The following is a 21,537-nucleotide window of genomic DNA, read 5'->3' as shown; positions in this document are numbered from 1 at the left end:
ACATCACATCCACTGGTTCCCCTTTATCCACCCTGTTCGTTACATCCTCAAAGAACTCCAGTAATTTTTTTCCAAACATGACTTCCCCTTCATAAATTCATGCTGACTGCCTGAATTTTGCTTTTCCAAATGTCCTGCTACTTTAATAAATGGACTCGACCATTTTCCCAACCAAGATGTTAGGATAACTGGTCTATAGTTTCCTGCTTTTTGTCTGCCTCTTGTTTTTAAATAGCCGCTTTACATTTGCAGATTTCCAATCTGCAGTGACCTCGCCAGAATCCAGGGAATTTTGGTAAATTACAACCAACGCAGCTACAATCCCTGCTGCTACTTCTCAAGACACTAGGATGCAAGCCATCAGATTCAAGGGATTTAGTCTGCCTTTAGTCCCATTATCTTGCTGAGTACCACCGACTTAGTGATTGTGGTCAGTCTACCCCCCACCTCCACAGCCCCTTGAATATCCACTGTTGAAATATTGTTAGTGTCCTCTACTGTAAAAACTGATACCAAATACCCGTTTAGAGTTTCTGCCATCTCCATGTTACCCTTTATTAATGCCCCAGTCTCGTCCTCCAAGGGACCAACATTTAGTTTCACCATGCTTTTCCTTTTTAGATACCTATAGAAACACTTGCTGTTTTTGCATTTTGTGCTGGTTTACTTTCAAAGACTATCTTCCCTTAATCATTTATAGTCATTCTTTGCTGGCTTTTAAAAACCTCCCAGTCTTCTAATTTTGGCCAAATTATATATCCTTGTTTTTCAGTCTGAGACAGAGAGAGTTAATGAGAAAAGAGATGTCGCTGTGAATGCAAGTCTTGGCAGATACTTGATCAAACATAAGGAAAAACAGATTGTAAAGATGAAACGGAAATCCTATCTGAGAGAAGAGCAGAACTTCAAGGTGGGCATAACTGGAAGAGAAGTGGCAGTGAATGAAACACTAATACAAAAGCAAAATACTGCGGGTGCTGGCAGTTACAGGACAGTTTAATCTCGGTGGTGGCTAAATGACTAATTAATTCTGCCGGACTTTATAAACCTTCAGTTAGAAATACTGATCAAGCAATGTCAGTCAGCATGGATTTGAGAAGGGAAGGTCATGTTTGACTACGTTGATTGAGTTCTTTGAGAAAACGGATGGTTAATGAGTGTACGTTTGATGCAGTTTGCATGGATTTTAGCAAGGTGTGCTGAAGTGTCCCAGATGGACAAAGTAAAAGCCCATGGGATCCATTGGAGTGTGGTAAATTGGATCTAAGGAAGCAAAGGGTAATGATGGAGGGGAGTTGGAGACTGGATGGCTGCTTCCTGTGGGGCTGTATAGGACCCAGTTCTCGCTCCCTTGCTTTGTGGAATACATTAATGATTTCAGAAACCATCATCACATTTAAAAAGTACTTGGATGTGCACTCAGCCACAACCTACAGGGCGACGGACCGAGAGCTGGAATTAGGCCGGATAAGAACCGGCACAGAATGACCACGTATCATATGCGACGATTCAAAGCTTCTTTATGTATTACGTCACCATTCTCACCCTGCCCCGCCAGGGCCCTGACCCATTTTACCCATTATCCGGGACACTCCGTGGTCTGGATAATTTTGCCCAGTCCGGGGATCTTGAATGCAAATTCTCAATGTGCATCATTCCTGTGGGTCCCAGTCACATTTACCCAACCGGAGAGACAGGGGGACCCTGGAGAACTGCAGCTCTGCCCCGCTCCTATTACAGATCATGTTATCTCCGAACATCTGACCTCCCTCCAGCAAGGAGAGAGCACAGCCCAGTGCGTGTGGGAGCTGATGCTCCTCGTGGAGGACACCTCCCGCTCCCTGCAGACCAGCTCACGGAGATTCGGTCCTAGACATGGCGGGGATCTCCAACCATTTATCTTCAGCAACCCAGTCACAGCGGGAACAAGCTCTAGACAGGCGTTATTCCGGCAGCACGCAGCAGCCGGCAGCTCAGTGATAACTGAAGGTTAAATAGCCGGAGACAGACAGTAATGTTCAGGGGGTGCGGGAGGCGACAGCCCAACACCAATCGCCAGGCTTGTCAAACCGTGTCTCCATGACCCCATTGAAGCGGCAATGGCAGAGACACGGGCCCGGGCCCCTCCGCAAGGAACAGAGTTCACCGCAACTGTGCCGGTCCCTCCCGCCCGATACATTTATTACAAACCCACACCAGCCTGGCCATGAACTTGGCTGGTGGGGACCCAACAGAAGCGGCACAAACGATTGTCAAACCAAACAAATTAACTCACCGAGGACAGTAAAATCCAGCCAGGATTTGAAAGATAACACGAGACCAGGGCTCATCTAGAACAGGAGTTTATTATCCAACAGACACATCTACAGTTCCATAGAGCTGCACTCGGAGCCCACCCTGCGGCGGTGGTCCATTTTCCACATGGCGACAGTCCCGACCAACAGGGCCACGGAGAGAAGCGCTACCCCAACCGCTACTCCAGGAAGGACACCGGAGGGGGAATCAGCAGCAGTATCTGTGGGGAGAAGCCAGGGTTAGATGGGCACCAGTTACTGCATCACTGCACACAGAGGGTCCTCCTTTACCTTTCTCTTCCTGGGGGATCCCCGCAGCCAGTCTCTGCTCATCTTCCAGTAAAATGATGGGGCCATCAGCGGTCACCAAGTCCCCAGGCCGGGAATCAGCGCTTCTTCGCCTCTCTGGGTAACAAGGGAAAGAGACAAGGTCTCAAGGTGGATAGTTCAATGTTCAGCTTCCTGAAGCCCCCAATCAAATATTCAAACCGATGGCAAATGCGAAAAACCTCGTCCACCAGAGAAAGATTAGACTTGAAATACAGTTCACTCTGTGACTAAGATTCAGTCCCTATTCCAAGAAAGACCCTTTTCAACCGAGCAAAGTTTGCAGTCGCTGACCGTGTAATGGCTAGTCAGATGTCGTGGGGAAGGATTAGATTTAAGCACGAATTTGACCAGCTGTTACAGGATATCCACCCATGTGGCAGGTCTCCCCCACCCCCAGATATCGGTTCGGTCCCACCCTGGAATTCCTGGTTACAGCAGGATGCTGGTCAGGAACTCAACATCCAGAGGTATTCAACATTTAGGAAGGATAGACAAAGGAAAAGGAGGTGGGGTGGCGTTGCTGGTTAAAGAGGAAATTCATGCAATAGTATGGAAGGACGTTAGCTTGGATGATGTGGAATCAGTATGGGCGAGCTACAGAATACGGCAGAAAATGAGTGGGGGGTTGTGTACAGACCACCAAACAGTAGCAGTGAGGTTGGGGCAGCATCAACGAAATTAGGGATGTGTGCAATAAAAAGGTACAGCAGTTATTGGGCGACTTTAATCTACATATTGATTGGCCAACCAAACTGGTAGCAATGCGGTGGTGCAGGATTTCCTGGAGTGTATTAGGGATGGTTTTCTCGACCAATATGTTGAGGAACCAACTAGAGGGCTGGCCATCCAAGACAGGGTGATGTGTAATGAGAAAGGGCTAATTAGAAATCTTGGTGAGGCCCCTTGGAAAAGAGAGTGAGCATATGGTAGACTTCATTAAGATGGAGTGACAGTTAATACAGACATGAGGGTCTTGAACTCAAGGAACGGTAACTTCGATGGAATGAGATGTGAATTGGCTAGAATAGACTGGCGAGCGATACTTGAAGGGTTGATGGTGGATAGGCAATGGCAAACAAAGATCACCTGGATGAACTTCAATTGTACATCCCTGTCGAGTAAAAATAAAACGGAGAAGGTGGCTCAACCGTCACTAACAAGGGAAATTAAAGATAGTGTTAAATCCAAAGAAAAGGCTTATAAATTGGCGAGAAAAGCAACAAACCTGAGGACTGGGAGAATTTTGTAATGCAGCAGAGGAGGACAAAGGGTTTAATTAGAAGGGGGAAAATAGAGTATGAGGGGGAAGCTTGCTGTGAACATAATTGACTGCAAAAGCTTCAATATAGATGTGTGAAGAGAAAGAGATTAGTGACAAACATAGGTCCCTTGCAGTCAGACCCAGAAATGTATAATGTGGAACAAAGAAATAGCAGACCAGTTAAACAAATACTTCGATTCTGTTTTCACAAAGGAAGACAAATAATCATCCGAAAATACTAGGGGACTGAGGGTCTAGTGAGAAGGAGGAACAGAAGGAAATCCTTATTTGGCAGGAAATTGTTTTAGGAAAATTGATGGGATTGAAGCAGATAAATCCCCAGGGCCTGAGTCTGCATCTCAGTATTTATTGAAGTAGCCCTAGAAATAGTGGATGCATCGGTGATCAATTTCCAACAGTCGATCGATTCTGGATCAGTTCCTATGGACTGTAAGGTAGCTAATGTAACATTACTTTAAGAAAGGAGCGATAGAAAACACAGGGAATTATAGACCAGTTAACCTGACAGTGGGGAAAATGTTGGAATCAATTATTAAAAATGAAACAGCACATTTGGAAAGCAGTGATTGGATTGGTCAAAGTCAGCATGGATTATGAAAGGGAAATCGTGCTTCACAAATCTTCTGGAATATTGAGGATGTAACTAGTAGAGTGGACAAAGGAGAACCAGTGGATGTGGTGTATTTGGACTTTCAAAAGGCTTTTGACAAGGTTCCACACAAGAGATTGGTGTGCAAAATTAAAGCACATGGTACTGAGATGGATAGAGAACTGGTTGGCAGACAGGAAGCAGAGAGTTAGGATAAACGGGTCCTTTTCAGAATGGCAGGCAGTGATTAGTGGGGAGCCACAGGTCTCAGTGCTGGGATCCCAGCTCTTTACAAGATACATTAATGATTTGGATGAGGGAATTGAGTAATATCTCCAAGTTTGCAGATGACACTAAGCTGGGTGGCAGTGTGAGCTATGAGGAGGACGCTAAAAGGCTGCAGGTGACTTGTACACGTTAGGTGAGTGGGCAAATGCAGGATAATGATAAACGTGAGTTTATCCACTTGGGGCAAAAACATGAAAACAGATGATCTGAATGGCAGCAGATTAGGAAAAGGGGAGGTGCAACAAGACCTGGGTGCCATGGTACATCAGTCATTGAAGGTTGGCATGCATGTACAGCAAGCAGTCAAGGCAGCAAATGCTATGTTGGCCTTCATAGCTAGGGGTTAAGTAGAGCAGCAGGGAGGTCTTACTGCAGTTGTACACGGCCTTGGTGAGGCCTCATCTGGAATATGGTGTTCAGTTTTGGTCTCCTATTGAGAGAGTGCAGCAAAGGTTCACCAGTCTGATTCCCGGGATGGCAGGATTGACGAGACTGGATCGACTGGGCCTGTATTCACTGGAGTTTACAAGGATGAGGAGATCTCAAACATAAAATTCCTATGGGACTGAACAGGTTAGATGCAGGAATAATGTTGCCGATGTTGGGGGAAGTCCAGAACCAGGGGACAGTCGAAGGAAAAGGGGCAAGCCATTTTGGGATTGAGATGAGGCAAAACTTCTTCACTCAGTTGTTAACCTGTGGAATTCCCTACCAGAGAGTTGTTGATGCCAGTTCATTGCATATATTCCAGAGGGAGTTAGATGTAGCCCTTATGGCTAAAGGGATCAAGGGGTACAGAGATGAATGTTCAGCCATGATCTTATTGAAAGGTGGTGCAGGCTCGAAGGGCCGAATGGCCTACATCTGCACTTATTTTTCTTTTGTTTCTATGTTCCCAACCCGAGTGGTGGATTCCACTCAGACCCAGGGCACGATGTGATCAGACCCACTGAGCCAGATTGCTATTCTGTAGTAAACTAACTGGTGAACAGTTCAGAGGCGGCAGATTGACGACACTCCTCCTGTGCCCACTGTCGGGCCCTTGCTGAAGGACCTTGTCCAAATGACCCTCGCCCAGCACTCCCCATCAGGGTTCAGTTACCAGTCAGATCCCAGGTACTTACTGGGGCTGCAGGGAGCCGTGCAGTTCTCTCGGGTGGATGGGTAACAAACCTCAGCACTGCAGTGGAAATAAACCTGGAAAGAGAGTGCGGTCTGGTCAGTCCCACAGCTCCCAGTCAGGGGATTAATGCTTCTACATTCAACGGGTCAACAGGGGTCTCCTCACTGTTAGTGAGACCCCGGGAACAAGTTCAACCAAGTGACCGAGAGAGAGACACTGAAGAAAACTCACCTCCCCGGTCAGAGCCCGGCCCGAAACTCGGTCCCAGAAAGTGAAAGTGCTGACTACAAACCGGTTATGGTGAGTTGGGAACCGCAAATGGGAAGCGCCGTCTACCGGGAGGAGGAGGGTTTTGTAATTGTCACCCACAAATGGGCACCTGGGAGAGAGAAAGAGGGGGTTATTTGGGGAGGGGAGCACCTGGAACAGAGAACGAGGCTTATAGCGGTACATCAAACCAAAGTCCCGAGACTAGACCAGATAAAGAAACTAAAGTACATTCCAAAGAACATTTAAACCAATTAACCCGGACCTGAGATTTGTAATATTGCCCCGTTCGATCCTCCACAGTCCATGTCGCCCCCTCCCCAATCCCCAGCCCCCTCACTCACTGCCTTACCTGCCCACCAGGAGGTCCCATCGGAGCCCAGAATACGGCTCGGGGGTGGGGGTCGCCCAGCAGGCATTGAGCACCAGCACAAGGGACGGATCGTTCCGGTTCAGGACACGAACCTCCACAAACACGGGGTCCCGGAGCACACTCAGGATCGGGTAGTCACTGGCCACGTACCAGCTCCGGTAGCCACCATCTGAAAAGAGAAAGATGAAGGGCGGGCACTATTTGGAGAGAGAGCCTGAAGTTGGACACTAGCCATCAGCAGCACTCCCTACCTCTCGCTATTCTCAGCTCCAGAACGAGGATCCCGGCCTCAGAAACATAGAAACACAGAAAATAGGTGCAGGAGTAGGCCATTCGGCCCTTCTAGCCTGCACCGCCATTCAATGAGTTCATGGCTGAACATTCAACTTCAGTACCCCATTCCTGCTTTCTCGCCATACCCCTTGATCCCCCTAGCAGTAAGGACCTCATCTAACTCCTTTTTGAATATATTTAGTGAATTGGCCTCAACAACCTTCTGTGGTAGAGAATTCCACAGGTTCACCACTCTCTGGGTGAAGAAGTTCCTCCGCATCTCGGTCCTAAATGGCTTACCCCTTATCCTTAGACTGTGACCCCTGGTTCTGGACTTCCCCAACATTGGGAACATTCTTCCTGCATCTAACCTGTCTAACCCCGTCAGAATTTTATATGTTTCTATGAGGTCCCCTCTCATTCTTCTGAACTCCAGTGAATACAAGCCCAGTTGATCCAGTCTTTCTTGATAGGTCAGTCCCGCCATCCCGGGAATCAGTCTGGTGAACCTTCGCTGCACTCCCTCAATAGCAAGAATGTCCTTCCTCAGGTTAGGAGACCAAAACTGTACACAATACTCCAGGTGTGGCCTCACCAATGCCCTGTACAACTGTAGCAACACCTCCCTGCCCCTGTACTCAAATCCCCTTGCTATGAAGGCCAACATGCCATTTGCTTTCTTAACCGCCTGCTGCACCTGCATGCCAACCTTCAATGACTGATGTACCATGACACCCAGGTCTCTTTGCACCTCCCCTTTTCCTAATCTGTCACCATTCAGATAATAGTCTGTCTCTCTGTTTTTACCACCAAAGTGGATAACCTCACATTTATCCACATTATACTTCATCTGCCATGCATTTGCCCACTCACCTAACCTATCCAAGTCGCTCTGCAGCCTCACAGCATCCTCCTCGCAGCTCACACTGCCACCCAACTTAGTGTCATCCGCAAATTTGGAGATACTACATTTAATCCCCTCATCTTAATGTACAGTGTAAACAGCTGGGGCCCCAGCACAGAACCTTGCGGTACCCCACTAGTCACTGCCTGCCATTCTGAAAAGTACCCATTTACTCCTACTCTTTGCTTCCTGTCTGACAACCAGTTCTCAATCCATGTCAGTACACTACCCCCAATCCCATGTGCTCTAACTTTGCACATCAATCTCTTGTGTGGGACCTTGTCGAACGCCTTCTGAAAGTCCAAATATACCACATCAACTGGTTCTCCCTTATCCACTCTACTGGAAACATCCTCAAAAAATTCTGGAAGATTTGTCAAGCATGATTTCCCTTCACAAATCCATGCTGACTTGGACCTATCATGTCACCTCTTTCCAAATGCACTGCTATGACATCCTTAATAATTGATTCCATCATTTTACCCACTACCGATGTCAGGCTGACCGGTCTATAATTCCCTGTTTTCTCTCCCTCCTTTTTTAAAAAGTGGGGTTACATTGGCTACCCTCCACTCCATAGGAACTGATCCAGAGTCAATGGAATGTTGGAAAATGACTGTCAACGCATCCACTATTTCCAAGGCCACCTCCTTAAGTACTCTGGGATGCAGTCCATCAGGCCCTGGGGATTTATCGGCCTTCAATCCCATCAATTTCCCCAACACAATTTCCCGGCTAATAAGGATTTCCCTCAGTTCCTCCTCCTTACTAGACCCCCCGACCCCTTTTATAACCGGAAGGTTGTTCGTGTCCTCCTTCGTGAATACCGAACCAAAGTACTTGTTCAATTGGTCTGCCATTTCTTTGTTCCCCGTTATGACTTCCCCTGATTCTGACTGCAGGGGACCTACATTTGTCTTTACTAACCTTTTTCTCTTTACATATCTATAGAAACTTTTGCAATCCGTCTTAATGTTCCCTGCAAGCTTCTTCTCATACTCCATTTTCCCTGCCCTAATCAAACCCTTTGTCCTCCTCTGCTGAGTTCTAAATTTCTCCCAGTCCCCAGGTTCGCTGCTATTTCTGGCCAATTTGTATGCCACTTCCTTGGCTTTAATACTATCCCTGATTTCCCTTGATAGCCACGGTTGAGCCACCTTCCCTTTTTTATTTCTATGCCAGACAGGAATGTACAATTGTTGTAGTTCATCCATGCGGTCTCTAAATGTCTGCCATTGCCCATCCACAGTCAACCCCTTAAGTATCATTCGCCAATCCATCTCAGCCAATTCACGCCTCATACCTTCAAAGTTAGCCTTCTTTAAGTTCTGGACCATGGTCTCTGAATTAACTGTTTCATTCTCCATCCTAATGCAGAATTCCACCATATTATGGTCACTCTTCCCCAAGGGGCCTCGCACAACGAGATTGCTAATTAATCCTTTCTCATTACATAACACCCAGTCTAAGATGGCCTCCCCCCTAGTTGGTTCCTCGACATATTGGTCTAAAAAACCATCCCTTATGCACTCCAGAAAATCCTCCTCCACCGTATTGCTTCCAGTTTGGTTAGCCCAATCTATGTGCATATTAAAGTCACCCATTATAACTGCTGCACCTTTATTGTACGCACCCCTAATTTCCTGTTTGATGCCCTCCCCAACATCACTACTACTGTTTGGAGGTCTGTACACAACTCCCACTAACGTTTTTTGCCCTTTGGTGTTCTGCAGCTCTACCCATATAGATTCCACATCATCCAAGCTAATGTCCTTCCTAACTATTGCCTTAATCTCCTCCTTAACCAGCAATGCTACCCCACCTCCTTTTCCTTTTATTCTATCCTTCCTGAATGTTGAATACCCCTGGATGTTGAGTTCCCAGCCCTGCTCATCCTGGAGCCACGTCTCCGTAATCCCAATCATATCATATTTGTTAACATCTATTTGCACAGTTAATTCATCCACCTTATTGCGGATACTCCTTGCATTAAGACACAAAGCCTTTAGGCTTGTTTTTTTAACACCCTCTGTCCTTTTAGAATTTTGCTGTACAATGGCCCTTTTTGTTCTTTGCCTTGGGTTTCTCTGCCCTCCACTTTTCCTCATCTCCTTTCTGTCTTTTGTTTTTGCCTCCTTTTTGTTTCCCTCTATCTCCCTGCATTGGTTCCCATCCCCCTGCCATATTAGTTTAACTCCTCAGTGGCAGGCAGTGGTGGAGAAAGGGTGTAAACTCGGGGCTTCACCTGCAGTTCCGACTCCTGGCTTCCCTTGTAACTGCACTGGACATGGAGCCTGCAAGAGAACGGACACGGCTGGAGAATTCAGCTCCTCACCTTCTCTCCCCGCTCAATGTGCTCTCATTCTCACCTGAAGGGGTTGTCCCGGGTCACCGATCCCAAAGCTCCATCCAAGATCTCAAACTGACCCAACACATCTGTTTCATACACGGCGTTCACCCCGTCCAGCTACAAGAGACAGAAGACCATCAGTACAGAGGGACAGGAGTAGGCCATTCAGCCCCTTGACAGTATTCCACCTCCCAATTAGATCATGGCTGACTAACTATCCAATTACCTTGGTTCTGTAGCCCTTAATACCCAAGCCCAAGAAAATCTCAAATCACAGTTAGGAAATTTAAAGGACCAAGCCTCAGCGATTTCGGAGCGGAGTTCCAGATTCCCACCAAGCTTGTGACGTGCTTCCTGACATCACCCTGACTGACCGAGCTCTATTTTTATTGCTATGCCCCCTGGATCGGGACTCCACCAGAGAGAAACTTTCCTCATCCTAACACATCAATGCAACTACATCAGGGTAGCCTTGAGGAAAGATCATAGAATGCACAAGGAACGTGTTCCTTGAGCAGTATGTAACAACCAACCACGATGCAGGCTATCTTCGATCTGGTCCTTGTGTAATTAGACAGAATTAACAAAATCTCCTCATAAAGGGTCTCCTTGGAATGAGTGATCATAGCATGATCTGAATTTGTAATTCAGATGAAGGGTGAGAAAGTTGGATCTCTATACAGCATACTAAGCTTTAATTAAAAAAGGAGACTATGAAGGTGCAAGGGCAGAGTTGGCTAAAGTGGACTGGGAAAATAGATTAATGTGTAGGATGGTTAATGAACAGTGGCGTACATTTAAGCAGATTTCTTAACAGAATATATTCCAGTGAGACAGAAAGGGTATGAGAATAGATAGTCATCCGTGGCTAACTAAAGGATGGTATTCAATTGAAAAAAAAAAAGGTACACACTGGGCAAAACTAGTGGGTGGACAGAACACTGGGAAGCTTTTAAAAAGCCAGCAAAAAAATAACTAAACGAGAAAGGGAAGATAGACTATGAAAGTTAACAAGCATGAAATATACAAAGAGAGCAAGAGTTTCTTCAGGTGTATAATAAAGGAAAAGGGTGGCTAAAGTAAATGTTGGTCCCTTAGAGGAAGAGACCAGGGAATTAATGGGGATGGGGGAAAACATGGAGTTGGCAGAAATTGAATATTCTGTATCAGTCTTTACAGTAGAGGACACTAAAAATACCCCAAGAGTGAATAGTCAAGGTGCCATGTGGTAGAGGGTGGGGAAAACAGATCACAAAAGGTGGTACTCTGTTAAATAATGGGACTAAAGGCAGATAAATTACCTGGACCTGACGGCTTGCATCATACCGTCTTGAGAATTAGTGGCTGAGATAGTGAATGCATAGTTTGTAATTTACCAAAATTCCCTGGATTCTGGGGCAGTCCCAGTAGTTTGGAAAGCTGCTAGTGTAATGCTCTTAGTTAAGAGGAGGCAGACAAAAAGTAGGAAAATGTAGACCAGTTAGCCTAACATGTGATTGGACTCCAACATTTTCCCCATTATTAAAGAAGCAGCAGGACATTGGGAAAAAATAATTCTGTCAGGCAGAGTCAGCATGGATTTATGAAGGGACAGTCATGTTTGACAAATTTGCTAGAATTCTTTGAGGAAGTAACGAACAGGGTGGATAAAGGGGAGCCAGTGGATTTGGACTTGCACAAGGTATTTGACAAGGTACCACATAAATAGTTAGTGCACAAGATAAAAGTTCAAGGGGTTGGCAATACCATATTAGCATGGATAGAGGATTGGCAAACGAACAGAAAACAGAGTCGGGATAAATGGATCATCATCAAGTTGCCAATCAGTAACTAGTGAGGTGCCACAGGAATCAGTGCCGGGACCCCAACTATTTACAATCTATAACTTGTAAGGGACCAAATGTAACAGCCATGTTTGCTGACGATACAAAGATGGCAGGAACACATGTACAGGACAAAAATCTGCAAAATGAAATACAGGCTTAGAGAGTGGGCAAACATTTGGCAGATGGAGTACAATGTTGGAAAGTGTGAGGTCATGCACTTGATCAGAAACAAATCCAATATCAAGTTATTTAAAATGAAAAATTGCAAAGTGTTGCAGTACAGCGGGACCTGGGTACTGGTGCATGAAACACAGGATAGTATGCAGGTACAGCAAGTGATCAGGAAGGCCAATGGAATCTTGGCCTTTATTGCAAAGGGAATAGAGTATAAAAGCAGGGAATTCTTTTCTAGTTATACAGGGTATTTGTGAGGTCACACATGGAATACTGCATAGAATTTTGTGTTTCCATATTCAGAAAAGGACATACTTGCTTTGGAGGCATTTCAGAGAAGGTTCACTCGGTTGATTTCAGAGTTGAGGGAGTTGAATTATGACAGGTGGAGTAGGTTGGGCCTCTACTCATCAGAATGCAGATGAATGAGAGGTGATCTTGTCAACCCGTGTAAGATTTTGAGAGAGCTTGAAAAGGTGGATCCTTCCACTGAGGGGACATGAGAACTAGAGGGGCATAATCTAAGACACCAATTTAAAACTGAGATGAGGAGGACTTTCTTCTGAGGGTTGTGAATCTATGGAATTCGCTGCTTCAGAGCTGTGGAAGTTGGAACATTGAATACATTCACAGGCAGAAGTACAGTTTCGTAACCGATAAGGCTAGAAGGGATTATGGGGAGCGGGAAGGGAAGTGCACCAGAGGCCACTATCGGATTAGCCATGATCATATTAAATGACAGAAGGCTCGAGGGGCCATAGGGCCTACTCCTGTTCCCATTTCTTAAGTTATAGAAGTTTAGTTCCCCTTCGTTCCATTTTCAGATTGTAAAGACATCGAGCACGTCTGCCATTCCCTTATTGTCTATCACATGTATTGCCTTTAAGACCCACATTACCCTTTAGATACCCTCACCCGACTGACAGCCATTGGTGGGGCTCCCAGCCCACAATACCTACCCGCTGAGTAGTTCCACACTCAGTGACTGCGAACTGAAAGAGGACAGTGTCTGCAGAGGCCACGGTCGGACTGCACTCAGCTCCGTGTCCATCCTTCAGATGGATGGTGGTCAGGTTTACAGGAGGCAGCGTCAAATCCTTGGAGATGGCGATCAGGACCCGCCCATCCTTGGTGCACACTGCAAGATAGTCAATAACAGGCGGTTAGTTGCTGCACGGGGGGTGGCAAGGGAACCGTTACCGGGAGGGCGAGAAACTCCACCCAGGTCAGGACCACCGTCTTGTTTCCATCCCCTCCCATTCTCCATCTAATAGAAACCCGTTGACCAGCTCATCACTGGTCTGGTTGTGTTTAAAGGGCCCAGGTCTCATTGATAGAAATTAATCTAAGCAAATGGTTAGAGGCAGCAGGAATCTGGGCTCCTTCACACTGCCCTCCTATCCTGGACAACTACACTGGGCGGGATTTAACCATCGACTTCCAAGTCACATCCGGCAACAGAATGGTTAGAGGTTCAGATACTGGGTCAGGGTCAAACTGCTGCCTTCAGTATCTGATGCACCAGCTCCCAAACCCACCATCCCCCGAGGGGAGGGTCCCAGACCCACCCTCAGTTCTACTCGCAGAGTGGAGAGGTTTGAAACGCCACCTGATGTTTCAGGACAGGGGGAGAGAGTATACTGTCCAGGGAATCCCCGAGTTCAGCTGGATTGCGGGTGGTCCTGGAAAGCGCTGGCCCACATTATCGACGGCCCGAGAATACACCCAACTGGCAGATTGTCCAGTGAATAGAAACACGGCGGCACATCCCAGCTCCCGGCATCAAAGCAGCAGCCTCTCCCAACACACACTCACTGCCTTCAATTCCCGGAAAGCCACAGTCTTGGCGGAATTTGGGAGACAACCAACATTTATCCGCAGCGAGAAGGAGAGGGCGGTTGAGATGAACAGATTGCCACAAATAACAAGCCCAAAACCCACAGCCCCTCCATTATAACAAGCGAACCCTCCCAGGTAAGTGAGGCTGTAAAGCCGACTCCCCCTTTTTATCCCAGCGCTGTTTAACCCGCAGTAAATGAATGTCCCAATCAGCCTGAGGCTCAGTCCGCGGCCCACGGGCTCCCGAACATCAACCCGCATTCCCACGGCTCACACGGAGATGGGGCCTGTTTCTAATAAACCAATAAATGTGACTCTGAGTCAATAGACAGTTCCCCCAGCGCCCAATGGAGGGCTCCCTACGCGAGGCCTTCCATGATGGGTGCGTTTAGAATTTTAATTTAATTTGTTCAGTTTCCTTTTAATTTGTTTTTGTCAAGTTACGGTTTTGATTGCTAGTGTTCCTTTAAAAACAGTGCAGATGTTTGAATTTAAATCGGCAATTACCGGCATTTAACGGCACAGCTCCTCAAGTTCCCCTCTTATGGAGGCAGCACTAATATAATTCAGACATCATGTCTTATTAACTAAAGAAACCTATAACTGTAAATGATAATAGTGTTGTTTGTGTCAATGAGACACTGGGTAGCTTGCGGTGCAGAGAGAGGCTGCTTCCATCCCATGCACATTGGGGAACATTGATTCAGCACCACTCCTAACCCCTCTCAGTGACCCCATCTCCTGGGATCATCGAATGATACAGCACAGAAGGCCATTCGGACCATTGTGTCTGTGCCCTCTCTATGAAAGAGCGATCAAATCAATCCCAATCCCGTGATATTTCCCCATAGCCCTGCAAGTTACTCCTTTTCAAGTACATATGCAATTGCTTTTTGAAAGTCATTATTTGAACTTAATCCACCAGCCTTTCAGGCAGTGTATTCCAGACCGCAACTCGCAGAAAAATACATTCAGCTCATCTCCCCGCTGGCTCTTTTTCCAATTATCTGAAATCTGTGTCCTCTGGTTACCCACCCTCCTTGCATCCTTGCAATGGGAACAGTTTTTAATGATCTGCTCTGTCAAAACCCCACATGGTTTTCAACACCACTATTAAATCTCCCCTTAAACTTCTCTTCTCCAAGTAGCACAACCCCAGCTTCTCTAGTCTCGCAACATAAATGAATATTTCATCCCTGGTCCCATTCTGGTAAATCTTGTCTGCACCCTCTCTCTGGCCTTGACATCCTTCCTAAATTGTGGTGCCCAAAATTGGTCAGAGTACTTTAGCTAAGGCCCAACCAATGATTTATAAAGGTTTAACATAACTTCCTTGCTTTTGTTCTCTATTCCATTAGCTATAAAGCGAAGGCTGCAGTTTGAATGTTTAACAGCCGTATTAACATGAACGATTTGAGGGGTTGGTCTTCAAACACTTTTCCTCAGACGGCCGAAAGCTGCCCTGGTGCACTGGAGGCTATGTTGAATCTCCGCATCAAAGTCTGCCTTTGTTGATAAGAGGCTCCCGAGATATGGGAAATGGTCCATATTGTCGAGGGATGCGCTGTGAATCTTGATGATTGGAGGGCAGTGCTGTGTGGTGGGAACAGGCTGGTGGAGGAGCGCATTGCAAACCAGCCCCACCCATACTTCCCTCAACGAATGTCTGTCCCACCTGGAACAGGGTCTGTGGCTCTCGTATTGGACTGTTCAGCCACCAAAAAACTCACTTTGGGAGTGGAAGCATGACGTCCTCGATTCCGAGGAACTGGCTATGATGATGATAATAATAACATGAAAGATTTGCGTCCGTAAACCAACAGCTCTCTCCCTTACTGCAGACCTTTTAAAATTGTCCTATTACATTCAATTTTGCTCATTTTTCCTTCTAAAATGCATCACTTCAAACCATTCTGCATTAAATTTGATCTGCCATGTGTCTGCCCATTTCACCAATCTTTTATGTACTCCTGATTTCTATTACTATCCTTCTCACTGTTTACTTCATTTCTGAGATTGCTGCCATCTACATACTTTGAAATTATGCCCTGTCTCCCCAAGTCCAGACCATTGATAAATATCAAAAGAGCAGTGGTTCCAATAGCGAGCCCTGGGGACAGCACTGTATACCTCCTTCCCGTCCAATAAAAAACCGTTCTCCACGACTCTCTGCTGTTTTTCTGTGACACAATTCATTTTCCACACTGTCCCTTCAATCCCCGCGGTCACCTTCTAACCTGAATGTGGTGAAGAGTTATATTATAACTCCCCGCAGAGACCACATCTCCTGGAATGGTCTCCATGTGATCCCTGTGGTGGACAGATCCCTGTTCAAACTCCTCCTTTTAAAGGTTCTGAGAATCAGTGGGATTCATCCTTAGTCCAACTGGAAATTGTTATGTATGCAACCCCAGGCAACCTGTATAATACCGCCACCCGAGGGCCTACCTGTTGGAGACACAACGAATCCCAGCATCCCTTGGGAGTACTGTATATAAGCAGGCCTCCCACGCTGTACCAGCATTATGGACTCTGAAAAAAGGAGCTAAGGTCACACTTGCTCATTGCATACAATACTCAGTTGCATTACTTTATGATGAGCATGACAACTGACGACGAGATAACGAACGACCACGTGGAAATGTAGAGAACTGTTGGTATTTTGGAGAAATTCTCAGTTGGGGACGATTGGGAGGCCTTTCTGGAGTGACTCGACGAATACTTCGTGGCCAATGAGCTGGAAGGGGATGAGAACATTGCCAAACGAAGGGCGATCGTCCTCAACATCTCTGGCGCAACAACCTATGGCCTCATGAAGAATCTTTTTGCTCCGGTGAAACCAACAACCAAATCGTATGAGGAATTGTGAACGCTGGTCCGGGAGCACCTAAATATGAAGGAAAGCATTCTGATGGCAAGGTATCGATGCTATACGTGTCAGCGGTCTGAAAGCCAGGAAGTGTTGAGCTACGTCGCCAAACAAAGACACCTTGCAGGACATTGCGAATTCAATGGATTCCTTGAGCAAACGCTAAGAGACATTTTTGTGCTTGGCTTTGGCCATGAGGCTATCCTTCGCAAACTATTAACTGTTGAAACACCGGATCTGAGCAAAGCCATAACAATAGCCCAGGCACTTATGTCCACCAGCGATAACACCAAACAAATTTCGCAGCATAAAGTGGTTTTGGCAAGTACTGTACACAAAATAACGTCGTTTTCAGGCAGGAATGCATATGGCAGAACGTACACGCTGGCAACTGCGCGACTTCAGATGACCCAGAGTCCGCCATCGATTGTTAATGCCAGGCAGTTAACATAGAAACATAGAAACATAGAAAATAGGTGCAGGAGTAGGCCATTCGGCCCTTCTAGCCTGCACCGCCATTCAATGAGTTCATGGCTGAACATGCAACTTCAGTACCCCATTCCTGCTTTCTCACCATACCCCTTGATTCCCCTAGTAGTAAGGACTTCATCTAACTCCTTTTTGAATATATTTAGTGAATTGGCCTCAACAATTTTCTGTGGTAGAGAATTCCACAGGTTCACCACTCTCTGGGTGAAGAAATTCCTCCTCATCTCGGTCCTAAATGGCTTCCCCCTTATCCTTAGACTGTGTCCCCTGGGTCTGGACTTCCCCAACATTGGGAACATTCTTCCTGCATCTAACCTGTCTAACCCCGTCAGAAACGTTTAAAATTCTATGAGGTCCCCTCTCATTCTTCTGAACTCCAGTGAATACAAGCCCAGTTGATCCAGTCTTTCTTGATAGGTCAGTCCCGCCATCCCGGGAATCAGTCTGGTGAACCTTTGCTGCACTCCCTCAACAGCAAGAATGTCCTTCCTCAGGTTAGGAGACCAAAACTGTACACAATACTCCAGGTGTGGCCTCACCAAGGACCTGTACAATTGTAGCAACACCTCCCTGCCCCTGTACTCAAATCCCCTCGCTATGAAGGCCAACATGCCATTTGCCTTCTTAACCGCCTGCTGTACCTGCATGCCAACCTTCAATGACTGATGTACCATGACACCCAGGTCTCTTTGCACCTCCCCTTTTCCTAATCTGTCACCATTCAGATAATAGTCTGTCTCTCTGTTTTTACCACCAAAGTGGATAACCTCACATTTATCCACATTATACTTCATCTGCCATGCATTTGCCCACTCACCTAACCTATCCAAGTCGCTCTGCAGCCTCATAGCATGCTCCTCGCAGCTCACACTGCCACCCAACTTAGTGTCATCCGCAAATTTGGAGATACTACATTTAATCCCCTCGTCTAAATCATTAATGTACAGTGTAAACAGCTGGGGCCCCAGCAAAGAACCTTGCGGTACCCCACTAGTCACTGCCTGCCATTCTGAAATGTCCCCATTTACTCCTACTCTTTGCTTCCTGTCTGACAACCAGTTCTCAATCCATGTCAGCACACTACCCAATCCCATGTGCTTTAACTTTGCACATTAATCTCTTGTGTGGGACCTTGTCGAAAGCCTTCTGAAAGTCCAAATATACCACATCAACTGGTTCTCCCTTGTCCATTCTACTGGAAACATCCTCAAAAATTCCAGAAGATTCGTCAAGCATGATTTTGTTGGCGCTGTGGAGGTCATCATCAAGCCCATCAATGTCGCTTTAAACACTGTGTTAATGCTGTGGAACAATGTGACACCTCCAGTGAATGTGCAGACGAGCTGCAAACCCTGCAAAGCACCAGTTGCAGAGGAGGGCAGATCAATGGTGGATCAGGCTGAACTGGAGACTCGAACAAAGGAGACAGAAGTGTACGGGGTACACACCTTCACCACGAAATATCCACCGATCATGCTAAAAGTCGAATTGGAAGGATTTCCAATATCCCGGGAACTGGACACGGATGCAAGTCAGTCAAACATGAGCAAAAAGGCCTTCGACAGGCTGTGGTGCAACAAGGCACACAGGCCCAAGCTGAGCCGTATTCATAGCAAGCTCAGAACTTTCACTAAAGAGCTAATCCCTGTAATTGGCAGTGCAGCAGTAAAAGTCTCCTATGATGGAGCAGTGCACGAACTCCCACTATGGATTGTACTTGGAGATGGTCCCACACTGCTCGGCTGAACCTGGCTCGAAAAAAAATCGGCTAGAACTGGGCCGACATCCGAGCACGCTCATCCGTTGACGATGCCTCATGTACCCAGGTTCTGAGCAATTTCCCATCGTTGTTTGAGCCAGGCATCGGAAGTTTCTCAGGGGCAAAAGTGCAGATCGACTTGGTTCCCAGTACATGACACATCCACCACAAGGCACGGGCAGTGCCATATATGATGCAAGAGAAAGTGGAAATTGAGCTGCAGCAAGAAGACATCATCGCCGGTGCAGTTCAATGAGTGGGCCAGTCCTATTGTTCCAGTTCTCAAAGGCAACGGCTCGGTCAGAATTTGTGAGGACTATAAAGTAACATAGAAAGATCGAAAATAGGTACAGGTGTAGGACATTCGACCCTTCGAGCCTGCACCACCATTCAATAAGATCATGGCTGATCATTCACCTCAGTGCCTCTTTCCTGCTTTCACTCCATACCCCTTGATCCCTTTAGCCATAAGGGCCATATCTAACTCCCTTTTGAATATATCCAATGAGCTGGCATCTCACTGCGGTAGAGAATTTCACAGGTTAGCAACTCTGAGTGAAGAAGTGTCTCATCATATCAATCCTAAATGCCTTACCCCTTATCGTTAGACTGTGTCCTCTGGTTCTGGATTTCCCCAACATTGGGAACAGTCTTCCTGCATCAAACCTGTCCAGTCCCATCAGAATGTTATATGTTTCTAACGATTAACCATTTTTCCCTACAGGACCAGTACCCGCTACCCAAGGCAGACGACCTATTTGCGAACCTGGCTGGAGGAAAGATGTTCACCAAGTTGGATCTGACCTCGGCCTACATGACGCAGGAGCTGGCAGAATCTTCGAAAGAACTCACCTGCATTAACACGCACAAAGGTCTGTTCATCTACAATAGATGCCCATTTGGGAAGTGAATGGCCGCGGCAATTTTCCAAAGGAACATGGAGAGCCTACTAAAATCTGTTCCAGGCACTGTGGTTTTCCACGACGACTTACTAGTCACAGGTCAGGACAGCATCGAACACTTGAAGTACCTGAAAGAGGTTCTAAGTCGGCGAGATCACATGATACTCACGTTGAAATACTCGAAGTTTGTTTTCCTGGCGCCAGAGGTCGAGTTCTTAGGGAGAAGATTCATAGCAGATGGCATCAGACCCACTGACGCCAAGACGGAGGCCATCAAGAACGCACCAAGATCACAGAATGTTATGGAGCTGTGGCCGTTCCTGGGACTCAACTATTTTGTTCATCTCCTACCCGCGTTAAGCACCTTGTTAGAACCCCTACATGCGCTGCTATGCAAGGGAGACAACTGGATAAGAGGGAAATCAAAAGAGGCTGCTTTTGAGAAAGCCAGAAATCTGTTATGTTCCAACAAACTGTTTGTCTTGTATGACCCATGAAAACATTTAGTGCTAGCTTGTGATGCGTCTTCATCTGGGGTCAGGTGCGTGTTACAACAAGCTAACGAATCGGGACCATTGCAACCGGTCGCCTATGCATCCAGGAGTTTTTCTAAGGGCGAAATGACCTATAGCATGTTTGATAAAGAAACTCTGGCATGCGTTTCTGGGGTGTAAAAATGCACCAGTATCTGTTTGGTCTCAAGTTTGAGCTAGAAACTGACCATAAGCCCCTACTATCGCTATTATCAGAGAGCAAAGGGATTAATACCAATGCCTCTGCCCGCATCCAAAAATGGGCGCTCACGGTGGCTGCATTCAACTGTGTAATCCACCACAGCCCGGGACAGATAACTGTGCTGATGATCACAGTCGTCTACCATTTCCCACCACCAGGGTGGAAATGGTACAGCCTGCAGACTTGCTCTTGCTGCTGGATGCATTCGAAAACAAAAAGTCACCCGTTACGGCCCGCCAAATCAGGATCTGGACCAGCCAGGATCCTTTACCGTCACTTCTAAAAAAAAAACGGTGTCCTGCATGGGAGCTGGTCCAGCATCCCAGTGGAGATGCATGAAGAGATCCAGCTGTTCCAGCGCTGCAAAGACAAAATGTCTACACAGGCGGACTGTCTTTCTCAGGTAATCGCGTAGTTTGGCCGAAGAAAGACATTGAAACTTTCATACGCGAGCTACACAGTACCCACCCCCACATAGTAATGATGAAAGCTATAGCCAGATCCCATGTGTGGTGGCCGGGCATCGACTCAGACTTAGAGTCGTGCATGCGCCAATGCAACAGTTGCTCGCAACTGAACAATGCACCCAGAGAGACACTGCTAAGTTTGTGGTCATGGCCCTCCAAACCGTGGTCGAGAATCCACGTTGACGTTGTGGGCCCGTTTCTAGGCAAGATGTTTTTGGTTGTTGTAAATGCTTATTCAAAATGGATTGAACGTGTAATAATGCCTGTAAGCACGCACACTGCCACCATCAAAAGCCGAAGAGTCATGTTTGCCACGCATGGCCTGCCCGATCTCCTTGTCAGCAACAATGGGCCGTCCTTCACCAGTGTTGAATTGAAAGAATTCATGACCCGCCATGGGATGA

This window comes from Pristiophorus japonicus, chromosome 5 (assembly GCF_044704955.1).
Source record: "Pristiophorus japonicus isolate sPriJap1 chromosome 5, sPriJap1.hap1, whole genome shotgun sequence".
Taxonomy (NCBI): domain Eukaryota; kingdom Metazoa; phylum Chordata; class Chondrichthyes; family Pristiophoridae; genus Pristiophorus; species Pristiophorus japonicus.
Note: the sequence above shows the minus strand (reverse complement) of the source record.